Source organism: Tamandua tetradactyla, chromosome 4, assembly GCF_023851605.1.
Source record: "Tamandua tetradactyla isolate mTamTet1 chromosome 4, mTamTet1.pri, whole genome shotgun sequence".
NCBI classification, from domain to species: Eukaryota; Metazoa; Chordata; class Mammalia; order Pilosa; family Myrmecophagidae; genus Tamandua; species Tamandua tetradactyla.
In genome coordinates this window covers 11,566,784-11,580,969 of record NC_135330.1, presented here as the reverse complement: position 1 = coordinate 11,580,969, position 14,186 = coordinate 11,566,784, and the positions used below count along the sequence as shown (strand labels likewise).

The following is a 14,186-nucleotide window of genomic DNA, read 5'->3' as shown; positions in this document are numbered from 1 at the left end:
ATTTTAAGGTATTACTGTTAAATATAGTCTATATTTTGCAATGACTATTTTCCCATTTACTGCTTCATTATTAATTCTTTGTACTAGTGACCTACATTTGCCTAGTTCATGCAAGAACTTACTTTAATTTATAGCATTAATGGGTGATATACATGACTCTAAACAGCCCCTTTCAACCAAAATCACCTACAATACAGCACTATTCCTTATATTCCCACTAACGAGCTACCCTCACCCCATATCTATTTACAAACATTTTAAATTCAACTTCATTATACATTCTGAGGATATTAGCTAACAACTCCTACTTCTCTAGCTTTTGTTTATCTCTTGGTATCCTGTATTCTGCATTTTACATATTCTAGTTAGTTCATATTAATGAAATCATACAATATCTCTCCTTTTGTGTCTGACTTGTTTCACTCAGCTATATGTTCTCAAGATTCATTCATTTCATCACATGTCACAGGACCTCATTTCTTCTTAGTCCTGCATAATATTCCATTGTATGTATACGTAACTTTTATCAACTCATATGTTGATGGGTTCTTGTTGGAAGGTCACCTTTAATGCAAAACTTCAGTTAGACATTGCTACCTATCATAACTTGCCAAACCCCAACCAAAACCATTCCTGCCAATCCTAAAGAATACCTAGGGTATTATATAAGATTCTAAAAAGTTCCATGTACTAGGGTAACTTTCCAGCAACCTACAACCTCTGAATGAGACCCTGGACCAGATAATTTCTGAATTGCAGAGGGCCCAGCCTCTCCAGAACATCAACCAATTCCATCCCTCTATCCCATATCATCAACGGCCCCTTCCAACATGAAAAAGTTAGAATTGGCATAACCCAAATACCCCTGAAGAGTGGGAGAAAGATCAAAGATGTTGGTGGAGTTATACAGAGAAAATAAGGTTTAACAAATGAATATGATTGCTGAATCATTATATTGAAATTTCTTTTAGTCACCAGTATCTTAAAGTAGCTAGAAGTAAAAACCTAAAGTTGTCAAATTGTAACTCATATCAAACTCTGAAGTCTGTTCTACAACTAATTGTTGTGATGTGCTTTGAAATTAATTGCTTTTATATAGATATGTTATTTTTCACAAAAGAGAAAAGAAGTCAATTGTGATGATTAAAAATTACATATATTCCTTCTAGCATTTGGTATTCTGGAGCAGCTAGAAGGAAAAATCTGAGATGGTGGAATGGTAGCCCATGACAAGCTCTGGGATCTGCTCTGTAACTACTTGTTGAAGAGTGCTTCGAAAATTATTCCTTCTTTCTCTCTTTGCTTTGCAGATGTATTATAGATTTTAAAATTTTTTTAAAAAGTAATAATCGATATAAAATTAAATTTAAAAATATAGAAGATAGTAAAAATAACTCTCACTCCAAATAACAGGAGTTAATGAGTTCACAAAATAGAATGAGTCATTTTAACCAAAAAAAAAATCTACACATTAGAAAACTGTATTTCTTACCTCTCTATAAAACATGACACATGATTGTTCTCCTTTGTTTTATTTTTATGTATCACATGTATAAACTCCTAATGTATTATGTCAGCGCCACACAGGCAATGAATGGAACAAAATTTACCCACCTAGAGAAGAGACAAGGGCAGCTTCATTTGTGGGCATCTGAAGAAAAAAATCTCTAAATGTTAAGCACTGCATGATCCCATTCACAGAACATCCTTCAAATGACAAAGCTATAGCATGGAGATGCAGTCAGTAGTTACCAAAGGTTAAGATAGGGAAGTGGGGGAAGGAAGTGAATGTGGCTATAAAAGCGCAATATGAGAATCCTTGTGAGGATGCATCTTGACTATCAATTTCAATTCCTGGTCATGATACTGTGTTAAATTTCTGCAGGATGTTTCCAGTGGAGGAAACTAGATAAAGGGTACAAGAATATTTCTATATTATTTTTACAATTGCATGTAAATCTACAATCGTCTCAAAATAAAAAGTTTAATCGAAAACGAATGAGAAGGTGGGGAGAGTGTGTTACGACCTTCACCAAGCAGCAGGCTGCCTACGGGCTGCCTCAGGCAGCAGGGGTGGCAAGGAGAAGCCGGCTCCACAAGGAAGGAAGAATGAGAGTAAACGGGTGCACTACAGCACCGGGGTTCCTTTCCTCTCCCACCCAGGAGGAACAAGGATGAATGTGGCTCAAGCCCGTGTGCTGGTGGGGTGGTGGGGCTGGTGATTGTCCTCCCCTATGCCTCCATCCACAAGATCACGGAAGGACACCTGGCTGTGTATTACTGGGGAGGGGCTTTACTAAGGAGCCCCGGTGGACCAGGCTGTCATGTCATATTGCCTCTCATTCCTACCTTCAGATCTGTGCAGACCACACTGCAAAATGATGAAATTGAAAATGTGCCTTGTGGAGCATGTGGTGGAGCCATGATCTATACTGAGGAATAGAAGAGGTTAAGATGTTGAACTCCTGTTCTAGTTTGCTAACTGCCGGAATGCAACACACCAGAGATGGATTGGCTTTTAATAAAAGGGGATTTATTTTGTTGTTTCTTCAGAGGAAAGGCAGCTAACTTTTCACTGAGGTTCTTTCTTATGTGGAAGGCACAGGATGGTCTCTGCTGGTCTTCTCTCCAGGCCCCTGGGTTCCAACAACTTTCCCCAGGGTGACTTCTTTCTGCATCTCCAAAGGCCTGGGCTGAGCTGCAAGTGCTGAGATGAGGAATGCTGAGCTGCTTAGCAGTGCTACGTTGCAATCTCTCATTTAAGCACCAGCCAATTAAGTCAAACATCATTCATTGCAGCAGACACGCCTCCTAGCTGACTGCAGATGTAATTGGCAACAGATGAGGTTCACGTACCGTTGGCTTATGTCCACAGCAACAAGACTAGGTATGCTCACCTGGCCAAGTTGACAACTGAATCTAACCAACACAGCTCCTTATGCAGAGTTTGATATTGTAAGGAACTACAATATCAGTAGTAGTTGTGCAGCTTATGACAATACTTTAATCTTTAATAAAATCCACCATGGGCTGTTCCAGTTTTGCAGTGCCCACACACACTCTAAGAAGTTTACATTGAATTGTTTGATCCAATAGATGAAAACCTGAAACAAACTCTGCAAAAAGATTTAAACATCATACCTCCAGATCTCACTATATAAGGTGTGCATGTTACAAAACCCCAAATTCCAGAAGCCATAAGAAGTAATTTTTAGTTAATGGAGGTGGAGGAGACAGAACTTCTTATAGCTGCACAGAAACAAAAGGTTGTTGTGTTGGTTTGCTAAAACCTACTGGAATGCAATATATCAGAAATGGAATGGTTTTTAAAAAGAGAATTTATTAAGTTGCAAGTTTACAGATCTAAGGCTGTGAAAATGTCCAAACAAAGGCATCCTTAAAAAGATACCTTGACTCAAGAAAGGCCAATGGGTCCAGAACATCTCTGTCAGATGGGAAGGCATCTGGTGTCTGCTGGAGTTCTTGGCTTATCATTTAAACAGCTTGCCAGAAACATTTGCTTTCTGCATCTCCGAACATCTGGGTCTTGCATTAACTTTGTTGGCTCTGTTGGCTCTGAAGCTGTTTACAGAATGGTTCCCTCACGAAGGACTCCAGTAGGCAGCCCACTTTGAATAGTCACATCTTTAATTGTTTCCATGGAAACCACTTACTCAAAAGATTCACCCACATTTGGGTGAGTCACATCTCCATGGAAACAAAATCACAGAGATCCCAAACAAAAATATTGACTAACGATTACAGAATATGGCTTTTCTGGGGTATGTAACAGTTTCAAACAAGCACAGTTGTACAGAAAGAAGCAGAGACAGACAAAATAGGCTGTTAAAGAAGCAGAGATGACACAAGTGGCAAAAATTCATTTTCAGCAGAGGTGATGAAGAAAGAGCATTTCTGAAATTTAAAATACTGCATTCCTGGCCCAAGCAAAGGTGAAAGCAAATGCTGAGTATCATACTGCATGCAAATATGCCACCTCAAACAAGCACAAATTGACACCAGAATATATGGAACTCAAAAAGTAGCAGGCCATTGCTTCTAATAGTAAGATTTTCTTTGGTAGTAGCATCCTTAGCATGTTTGTGGACTTCTCTTGTGCTTTGAAATATTCAGATGTGGGCTGGAAGAGAAAGCACTCGCCTCTGTAAGGAGGCTCTTGAACTCTCTGGAGATGCAAGAGGTAGAAATGTTCTCCCACATCAAGATGAAGCCCAGAGCAGCCGAGCCGCCCGACCTCCCTACCCCCTCTCTTTCTCCGCCGGACCGCCGCGCGGCGCACGCGCCCCGCAGCAGCCGAGCCGCCCGACCTCCCTACCCCCTCTCTTTCTCCGCCGGACCGCCGCGCGGCGCACGCACCCCGCAGCAGCCGAGCCGCCCGACCTCCCTACCCCCTCTCTTTCTCCGCCGGACCGCCGCGCGGCGCACGCGCCCCGCAGCAGCCGAGCCGCCCGACCTCCCTACCCCCTCTCTTTCTCCGCCGGACCGCCGCGCGGCGCACGCGCCCCGCAGCAGCCGAGCCGCCCGACCTCCCTACCCCCCTCCTCCCCCTCCTGCTCCGGCTGCTCTCCAACCAACACGGTGCCCTCTTGCCCCGCCTTCACCGTGCTCCTCCGCCACCAGCCTCGACAGCCTTGCCGCCCTCACCTTTCCTCCTCCAGAACAACTACTGGGGGAGTGGAGATAATACAGAGCAGCTCCCGGAGCCACGAGGGAGATCAAAGGGACAGCGTACCCCATCCTGGAACGGCTGACTATCTGGGAGAACCAGCTCCGGTGAGATCACCAAGGGGCACGGGCTTTCCTGGGTGGGACAGCAAGCGACCGGAGTCCCTCCCTTCCACGTTCCCAGGCCAGCTGGTAGAATTGGACAGGCGGTCCCCTTAGGCCGCGGCGGCTGGTGCCCCCACCACACGAGGCCCCCCGGAACAACTGAGATAGTTGGGTCGGAAATCCCCAGACTGCGGAGAACAGTGACCGGGGGATCCCTTCCAAACACGTGACTCCCCCGTCGGCTGGGAGCAGTGCACTCTCCCGGGCTGCGACAGCTGGCGCCCTCCCGCCACGCTTGGTGCCCCGGGCCAACTAGCTAATTTGGCCGGACGCTCTCCTGTGCTGCGACAGCCGGCGACCCTCCCCGCGTTTGGAACCCCGGGCCGGCTGGCATTCTTCCAAGACGCTTCGGTTGCCGAACCTCCCCTACGGCGAGAGTTTTCCAGAGTTGAGGGACCCACAGCAACTTTCGCTGGTGGAACCCACAGACAGGCGTGTGCCACGTGCGCCACCTACTGGGCAGGATAGGAAGAACAGAACCCAGAGACTGCGCAGAAAAATCTTTCTACCTGTGGGGTCGAACACCCGGGGAAATCTGACTAAATGCCCAGACGCCAGCAGAAGATAACGGATCACGCTCAGAAAATTGAACATATGGCCCAGTCAAACGAAGAAACCAATAGTTCAAATGAGATACAGGAGCTGAAACAACTAATGCTGAATATACGAACAGAAATGGAAAACCTCTTCAAAAACGAAATCGATAAATTGAGGGAGGACATGAAGAAGACATGGGCTGAACATAAAGAAGAAATAGAAAAACTGAAAAAACAAATCACAGAACTTATGGAAGTGAAAGATAAAGTAGAAAAGATGGAAAAAACAATGGATACCTACAATGACAGATTTAAAGAAACAGAAGATAGAATTAGTGATTTGGAGGATGAAACATCTGAACTCCAAAAAGAAACAGAAACTATCCGGAAAAGAATGGAAAAATTTGAACAAGGTATCAGGGAACTCAAGGACAATGTGAACCGTACAAATATACGTGTAGTGGGTATCCCAGAAGGAGAAGAGAAGGGAAAAGGAGGAGAAAAACTAATGGAAGAAATTATCACTGAAAATTTCCCAACTCTTATGAAAGACCTAAAATTACAGATCCAAGAAGTGCAGCGCACCCCAAAGAGATTAGACACAAATAGGCGTTCCCCAAGACACTTACTAGTTAGAATGTCAGAGGTCAAAGAGAAAGAGAGGATCTTGAAGGCAGCGAGAGAAAAACAATCCGTCACATACAAGGGAAACCCAATAAGACTATGTGTAGATTTCTCAGCAGAAACCATGGAAGCTAGAAGACAGTGGGATGATATATTTAAGTTACTAAAAGAGAAAAACTGCCAGCCAAGACTCCTATATCCAGCAAAATTGTCCTTCAAAAATGAGGGAGAATTTAAAACATTCTCAGACAAAAAGTCACTAAGAGAATTTGTGACCAAGAGACCAGCTTTGCAAGAAATACTAAAGGAAGCACTAGAGTCAGATACAAAAAGACAGAAGAGAGAGACATGGAGAAAAGTGTAGAAAGAAGGAAAGACAGATATGATATATATAATACAAAAGGCAAAATGGTAGAGGAAAATATTATCCAAACAGTAATAACTCTAAATGTCAATGGACTGAATTCCCCAATTAAAAGACATAGACTGGCAGAATGGATTAAAAAACAGGATCCTTCTATATGCTGTCTACAGGAAACACATCTTAGACCCAAAGATAAATATAGGTTGAAAGTGAAAGGTTGGGAAAAGATATTTCATGCAAACAACAACCAGAAAAGAGCAGGAGTGGCTATACTAATATCCAACAAGTTAGACTTCAAATGTAAAACAGTTAAAAGAGACAAAGAAGGACACTATATACTAATAAAAGGAACAATTAAACAAGAAGACATAACAATCATAAATATTTACGCACCGAACCAGAATGCCCCAAAATATGTGAGGAATACACTGCAAACACTGAAAAGGGAAATAGACACATATACCATAATAGTTGGAGACTTCAATTCACCACTCTCATCAATGGACAGAACATCTACACAGAGGATCAATAAAGAAATAGAGAACCTGAATATTACTATAAATGAACTTGACTTAACAGACATTTATAGGACATTACATCCCACAACAGCAGGATACACCTTTTTTTCAAGTGCTCATGGATCATTCTCAAAGATAGACCATATGCTGGGTCACAAAGCAAGTCTTAACAAATTTAAAAAGATTGAAATCATACACAACACTTTCTCGGATCATAAAGGAATGAAGTTGGAAATCAATAATAGGCGGAGTGCCAGAAAATTCATAAATACATGGAGGCTCAACAACACACTCTTAAACAACAAGTGGGTCAAAGAAGAAATTGCAAGAGAAATTAGTAAATACCTAGAGGCAAATGAAAATGAAGACACAACATATCAAAACTTATGGGACGCAGCAAAGGCAGTGCTAAGAGGGAAATTTATTGCCCTAAATGCCTTTATCAGAAAAGAAGAAAAGGCAAAAATGCAGGAATTAACTGTCCACTTGGAAGAACTGGAGAAAGAACAGCAAACTAATCCCAAAGCAAGCAAAAGGAAAGAAATAACAAAGATTAGAGCAGAAATAAATGAAATTGAAAACATGAAAACAATAGAGAAAATCAATAAGACCAGAAGTTGGTTCTATGAGAAAATCAACAAGATTGATGGGCCCTTAGCAAGATTGACAAAAAGAAGAAGAGAGAAGATGCAAATAAATAAGATTAGAAATGAAAGAGGAGACATAACTACTGACCTCACAGAAATAAAGGAGGTAATAACAGGATACTATGAACAACTTTACGCTAATAAATACAACAATTTAGAAGAAATGGACAGGTTCCTGGAAAGACAGGAACAACCAACTTTGACTCAAGAAGAAATAGACGACCTCAACAAACCAATCACAAGTAAAGAGATTGAATTAGTTATTCAAAACCTCCCTAAAAAGAAAAGTCCAGGACCAGACGGCTTCACATGTGAATTCTATCAAACATTCCAGAAAGAATTAGTACCTACTCTCCTCAAACTCTTCAACATAATCGAAGTGGAGGGAAAACTACCTAATTCATTCTATGAAGCCAACATCACCCTCATACCAAAACCAGGCAAAGATATTACAAAAAAAGAAAACTACAGACCAATCTCTCTAATGAATACAGATGCAAAAATCCTCAATAAAATTCTAGCAAATCGTATCCAACAACACATTAAAAGAATTATACATCATGACCAAGTAGGATTCATCCCAGGTATGCAAGGATGGTTCAACATAAGAAAATCAATTAATGTAATACACCATATCAACAAATCAAAGCAGAAAAATCACATGATCATCTCAATTGATGCAGAGAAGGCATTTGACAAGATTCAACATCCTTTCCTGCTGAAAACACTTCAAAAGATAGGAATACAAGGGAACTTCCTTAAAATGATAGAGGGAATATATGAAAAACCCACAGCTAATATCATCCTCAATGGGGAAAAATTGAAAACTTTCCCCCTAAGATCAGGAACAAGACAAGGATGTCCACTATCACCACTATTATTCAACATTGTGTTGGAAGTTCTAGCCAGAGCAATTAGGCAAGAAAAAGAAATACAAGGCATCAAAATTGGAAAGGAAGAAGTAAAACTATCACTGTTTGCAGACGATATGATACTATATGTAGAAAACCCAGAAAAATCCACAACAAAATTACTAGAGCTAATAAATGAGTACAGCAAAGTAGCAGGCTACAAGATCAACATTCAAAAATCTGTAGCTTTTCTATACACTAGTAATGAACAAGCTGAGGTAGAAATCAAGAAACGAATCCCATTTACAATCGCAACTAAAAGAATAAAATACCTAGGAATAAATTTAACCAAAGAGACAAAAAACCTATATAAAGAAAACTACAAAAAACTGTTAAAAGAAATCACAGAAGACCTAAATAGATGGAAGGGCGTACCGTGTTCATGGATTGGAAGACTAAATATAGTTAAGATGTCAATCCTACCTAAATTGATTTACAGATTCAATGCAATACCAATCAAAATCCCAACAACATATTTTTCAGAAATAGAAAAACCAATAAGCAAATTTATCTGGAAGGGCAGGGTACCCCGAATTGCTAAAAACATCTTGAGGAAAAAAAACGAAGCTGGAGGTCTCGCGCTGCCTGACTTTAAGGCATATTATGAAGCCACAGTGGTCAAAACAGCATGGTATTGGCATAAAGATAGATATATCGACCAATGGAATCGAATAGAGTGCTCAGATATAGACCCTCTCATCTATGGACATTTGATCTTTGATAAGGCAGTCAAGCCAACTCACCTGGGACAGAACAGTCTCTTCAATAAATGGTGCCTAGAGAACTGGATATCCATATGCAAAAGAATGAAAGAAGACCCATCTCTCACACCCTATACAAAAGTTAACTCAAAATGGATCAAAGATCTAAACATTAGGTCTAAGACCATAAAACAGTTAGAGGAAAATGTTGGGAGATATCTTATGGATCTTACAACTGGAGGTGGTTTTATGGACCTTAAACCTAAAGCAAGAACACTGAAGAAGGAAATAAATAAATGGGAGCTTCTCAAAATTAAACACTTTTGTGCATCAGAGAACTTCATCAAGAAAGTAGAAAGACAGCCTACACAATGGGAGACAATATTTGGAAATGACATATCAGATAAGGGTCTAGTATCCAGAATTTATAAAGAGATTATTCAACTCAACAACAAAAAGACAGCCAACCCAATTACAAAATGGGAAAAAGACTTGAACAGACACCTACCAGAAGAAGAAATACGGATGGCCAAGAGGCACATGAAGAGATGCTCAATGTCCCTGGCCATTAGAGAAATGCAAATCAAAACCACAATGAGATATCATCTCACACCCACCAGAATGGCCATTATCAACAAAACAGAAAATGACAAGTGCTGGAGAGGATGCGGAGAAAGAGGCACACTTATTCACTGTTGGTGGGAATGTCAAAGGGTGCAACCACTGTGGAAGGCAATTTGGCGGTTCCTCAAAAAGCTGAATATAGAATTGCCATACGACCCAGCAATACCATTGCTAGGTATCTACTCAAAGGACTTAAGGGCAAAGACACAAACGGACATTTGCACACCAATGTTTATAGCAGCGTTATTTACAATTGCAAAGAGATGGAAACAGCCAAAATCTCCATCAACAGAAGAGTGGCTAAACAAACTGTGGTATATACATACGATGGAATATTATGCAGCTTTAAGACAAGATAAACTTGTGAACCATGTAATAACATGGATGGACCTAGAGAATATTATGCTGAGTGAATCCAGCCAAAAACTAAAGGACAAATACTGTATGGTCCCACTGTTGTGAACGGACATTCGAGAATAAACTTGAAATATGTCATTGGTAACAGAGTTCAGCAGGAGTTAGAAACAGGGTAAGACAATGGGTAATTGAAGCTGAAGGGATACAGATTGTGCAACAGGACTAGATACAAAAACTCAAAAATGGACAGCACAATAATACCTAATTGTAAAGTAATCATGTTAAAATACTGAATGAAGCTGCATCTGAGCTATAGGGTTTTTTTTTTGTTTTTGTTTGCTTGTTGGTTTGTTTGTTGTTGTTGTTTTTTACTATTACTACTACTTTTATTTCTTTTCTTTATATTAACATTTTATATCTTTTTCTGTTGTGTTGCTAGTTCCTCTAAACTGATGCAAATGTACTAAGAAACAATGATCATGCATCTATGTGATGATGTTAAGAATTACTGAGTGCATATGTAGAATGGTATGATTTCTAAATGTTGTGTTAATTTCTTTTTTTTCCTTCCGTTAATAAAAAAAAAAAAAAAAAAAAAAAGATGAAGCCCAAGGGGTTAAGTGGGACCAATGGTTATACCCATTCTTCAGATTTGCAGAGAACTTGTCCCCCATTGTGTTCTGCCTCTCCTGGGATAATGCTGGTTTATCAACTGCAGGATAAAGCCAACTGTCTTGCATGCAAATGGTCTTTACAGCTACAGTTTTACTGAGTATGCTGTATGTGCTCCTTTCTAAATTGGTACTCATGAAAAGGGAAAGTCTGATAATAAGATACTGCCTGCATTGGAATATCAACACTAAAATATAGTAAGCTGTGTTTTTCTAAGCTGAGTTCTATTGAATAATATTTACATTGGTCCTTGGGGAAATGCGTGCTAAGCCATCCAAAAGATGGGAGGACAGAAGGAAGATGGCTAGGGTATCATAAGTGTAAAGAAGACTGACTATACCCTGGGACCCAGGCTCTCTCTTCAGAGTTCATCCCGAAGCGTTCATCCATAATATTGACTTCTAGGCCATCATTATTCCCCAGGAAATGATCTTCCACTCAAGCAACCATTTACTTAATATAATTTGCACCTTTCCATTTTCCTAAAGTCATGTTGGTGGCCTGCTGAGACATTCACCTTGCCACTGAACCAGAAATTCTTCATAGAGATTCCTGATCATGGTTTACTGCATTAGTAGGCTCAGAGATAAGAAGGGCTTGATTTGAACTTTGGGGTGAGATGAAACTTCTTACTCTTAACCAAAGTTCTAAGACCCTTCCTTTCCCCACTCTCAGTGATGACTGTTAGTGTCACCCTCCCCAGGCTGTGTGTGAATGGGTGACTGGATTTTAGCCACAGACAACTCCTTATCTGTCACTTCTCAGCTGTGACTGACCGAGAGTGTGACAGGGCTTGACCAGAAATAGGAACAGCATATAATTCCTAGCTGTTCACTGTATGGCATTGTGTCATAATTGCAGGAAGATTTTATTTCTTAAAACTGTATTTGCAGTGCATTTATTTGCCTTAGCACCTCTGCCTAAACCCTAGGGTTGCCATGGCTACCAGCACATTGACTTTTCTTCTGAATGTTCTTCGCCAGGAGCTCACACAGTGAGGAAGGAGTGGAACAGAAAGCATCCTTGATCATCCCTGTCTCTTTCCCTCCTGGCCCAGAGACATTGAAATCAAAGTTGTTTCTCCAATTTTCACCTTCCCTGGGAGTTCAGTGTTCTGATTTTCTGGGCAGCCAGTGAATCTAATTTTTCATGAGACAATGGCAGTTAGCCTGGGGCTGTGGGAGAACTATTTCATCTGGACCTTTTTTCCGTTAAGATTAACTTTCCTGAAATAAAATGCCCCATAGTTAGGCCTGAGTTTTTGCACCTTGCTAAAACAGCTCTTGTGTATAGTTTGATGAAGCCAAACAGGAAATTATGGGACCACTTCACAAAATCTTCCAGCTGAATGTCAGTTCTGTCAGCGTTTGTGCCAAACACTTTTTCAGGAAAGGAAATTCCAGATTCAAATGGGTCTTCCTGGGCCTTACACCATAAAGCCATTTGTAATATGGAGAGAATTATTGTGTTTTTTTTTTTTTACTCTTTTATTTACATAAATTCTCTTGCTGAATGAATTTTGTGTTTTTTAAGTCCTCTTTAAAAGAGCTTTTGAATTGTAAAAGTAAACTCTTAACCTGTCATATTGTTGCTGCAGATAAAAAATGATTACTGTAGGAAGTCTGGATTGTTAAACATTGTGCTTATATTCCTAGAGATTTTCCCTAGAACTTATGTGAGCTAACTTCTTTTGCCCCAAAGTGATAGGTGTGGGTTTTCTTATCAGCCAGAAACTCCCCATGCAGTGTGCTTCTCCATACTCAACAAGTTCAAAGCTTATCCTCCTTTAGGGATGCTCCTTTTGGCAAATATACACTGTACTCTTGAAGTCTAAATTTATGGGTGAAATGCTACTTTTTTTAAATAAGAAAATACAACTTATTTTACTGTCAGTGAAAACAAAACAAATGAGAGTTGGTATCAACATGATCTAAATTTAAGTCCTGTCTCTTCCACGTTCTAGGGGTATGACTGAGAAAATAGTTCACCCTCTCAAAGCCTCTTTTTCCCCCTCTTTAAATGAGATTATCATAATTACTTGTGTCAGAAACTCTTAATTGTTCCCTATATTTCATTTTCTCCATATTTTTAATAGATAATAGAACCCTCTGGAATTTTAGCAAAGCATACATCTGCCCATTTAAATACTACTTTAAATAACACTTTTCTTGGCCTCTTTTGCAGCCTGGTTTGGCTAAGTTGTTTCCAGTATAATGTGAGCGGAAATGATGAATGCAACTTCTAATTGTTGGCCCCAGGAGCAATTTCTCTCTTTCTGCTTCCTGATAGCTAGGAAGTGGCAATGCTCAGAGAAGTTACCCTGGACCCAGAATGGAAGCCCTGTATAGAGGATGGCAGCACCAGCCCCCGGTCAGCAGCTTTTATAGCCTTGGAAAGCCTCACTGCCCTGCCAGTACTACCAACCCTGAGTGCACATCATGGTGCTATTGTCAGAGAGAGAAAGAAAATTCTATTTTATTTAAGTGACTCTATTTCATGATAGATTAGATTACCTAAAGTGTATTGTTGAGTTAATTAAATGAGATGTTTAATTTAGCCAAGTGTCCAACATATACTAAGCAATTAGTAAGTGGCCATTGTATTTCTTTTTTTCTTTCTGCATTGATGGGAAGATGTGTAGAAGAGTACTCTCTTTTTCTTTTAATGATTAAAATACTTTCTCTTACTTCTTCCCCATATTCTTTCTAAAACTATCTAGTCTCTTAACCTCCAAAACATTGTACTTTTTCAATTCCTTTCTTGGCCACCTTTTAGTCTTGCTCCTTCATTGGCATGCCAAACACCAATTCTTAAGCATTCCTTGTTGATCTTTCACTTTTTACAACTTCTGTCCCTATGATTAAATCTATCAAATCTGCTTCTATCATGTTTATTAATCCCAATGGCTTCAATTTTATAATCTGAGAACACAAGACTCAGGATGACATTTTAAATTTTCTGCTATATATATTTGCCTCTTCCTCTAGCTTAGTGTGTCAAGACCACTTTTCTGATGTTATTCCTTCTCCTGTGTTTCCTAGAAGAGGTTACCATCTCCTCACCACCTCAGGCTAAAAACTCAGACATAACCATAATTCTCCAGCTCCTTGTAACATCATCTAGTCTTTTCAAAAGTCCTATCATTTTTTAACCATTATCCTACTGTAACACCAAATTTTTCATATTTCAAAAAGAAGTAAGGAATCACTTCTATTACAGTGTCTCCCTCATGCTGCATCCTAGACGGGAAGTCATTTGGGCTCTGCTTCAACATGTCCAGCTACTCCATTTGTGACAGATCCAAGAAGCAGAGGAGCAGCTGGTGGTTAAGACACGACAGTTATGAGAATGGAAAGCCCGTTATTTTCAGAAGTTGATTCA

At 40.1% G+C, this 14,186-nt stretch overlaps 1 pseudogene; it reads left to right on the top strand.

Annotated features, from left to right (window-relative positions):
* Positions 1–2,174: 2,174 nt before the first annotated feature.
* On the top strand, positions 2,175–13,956 carry LOC143680155 (erlin-1-like; annotated as a pseudogene).
* Positions 13,957–14,186: the final 230 nt, after the last annotated feature.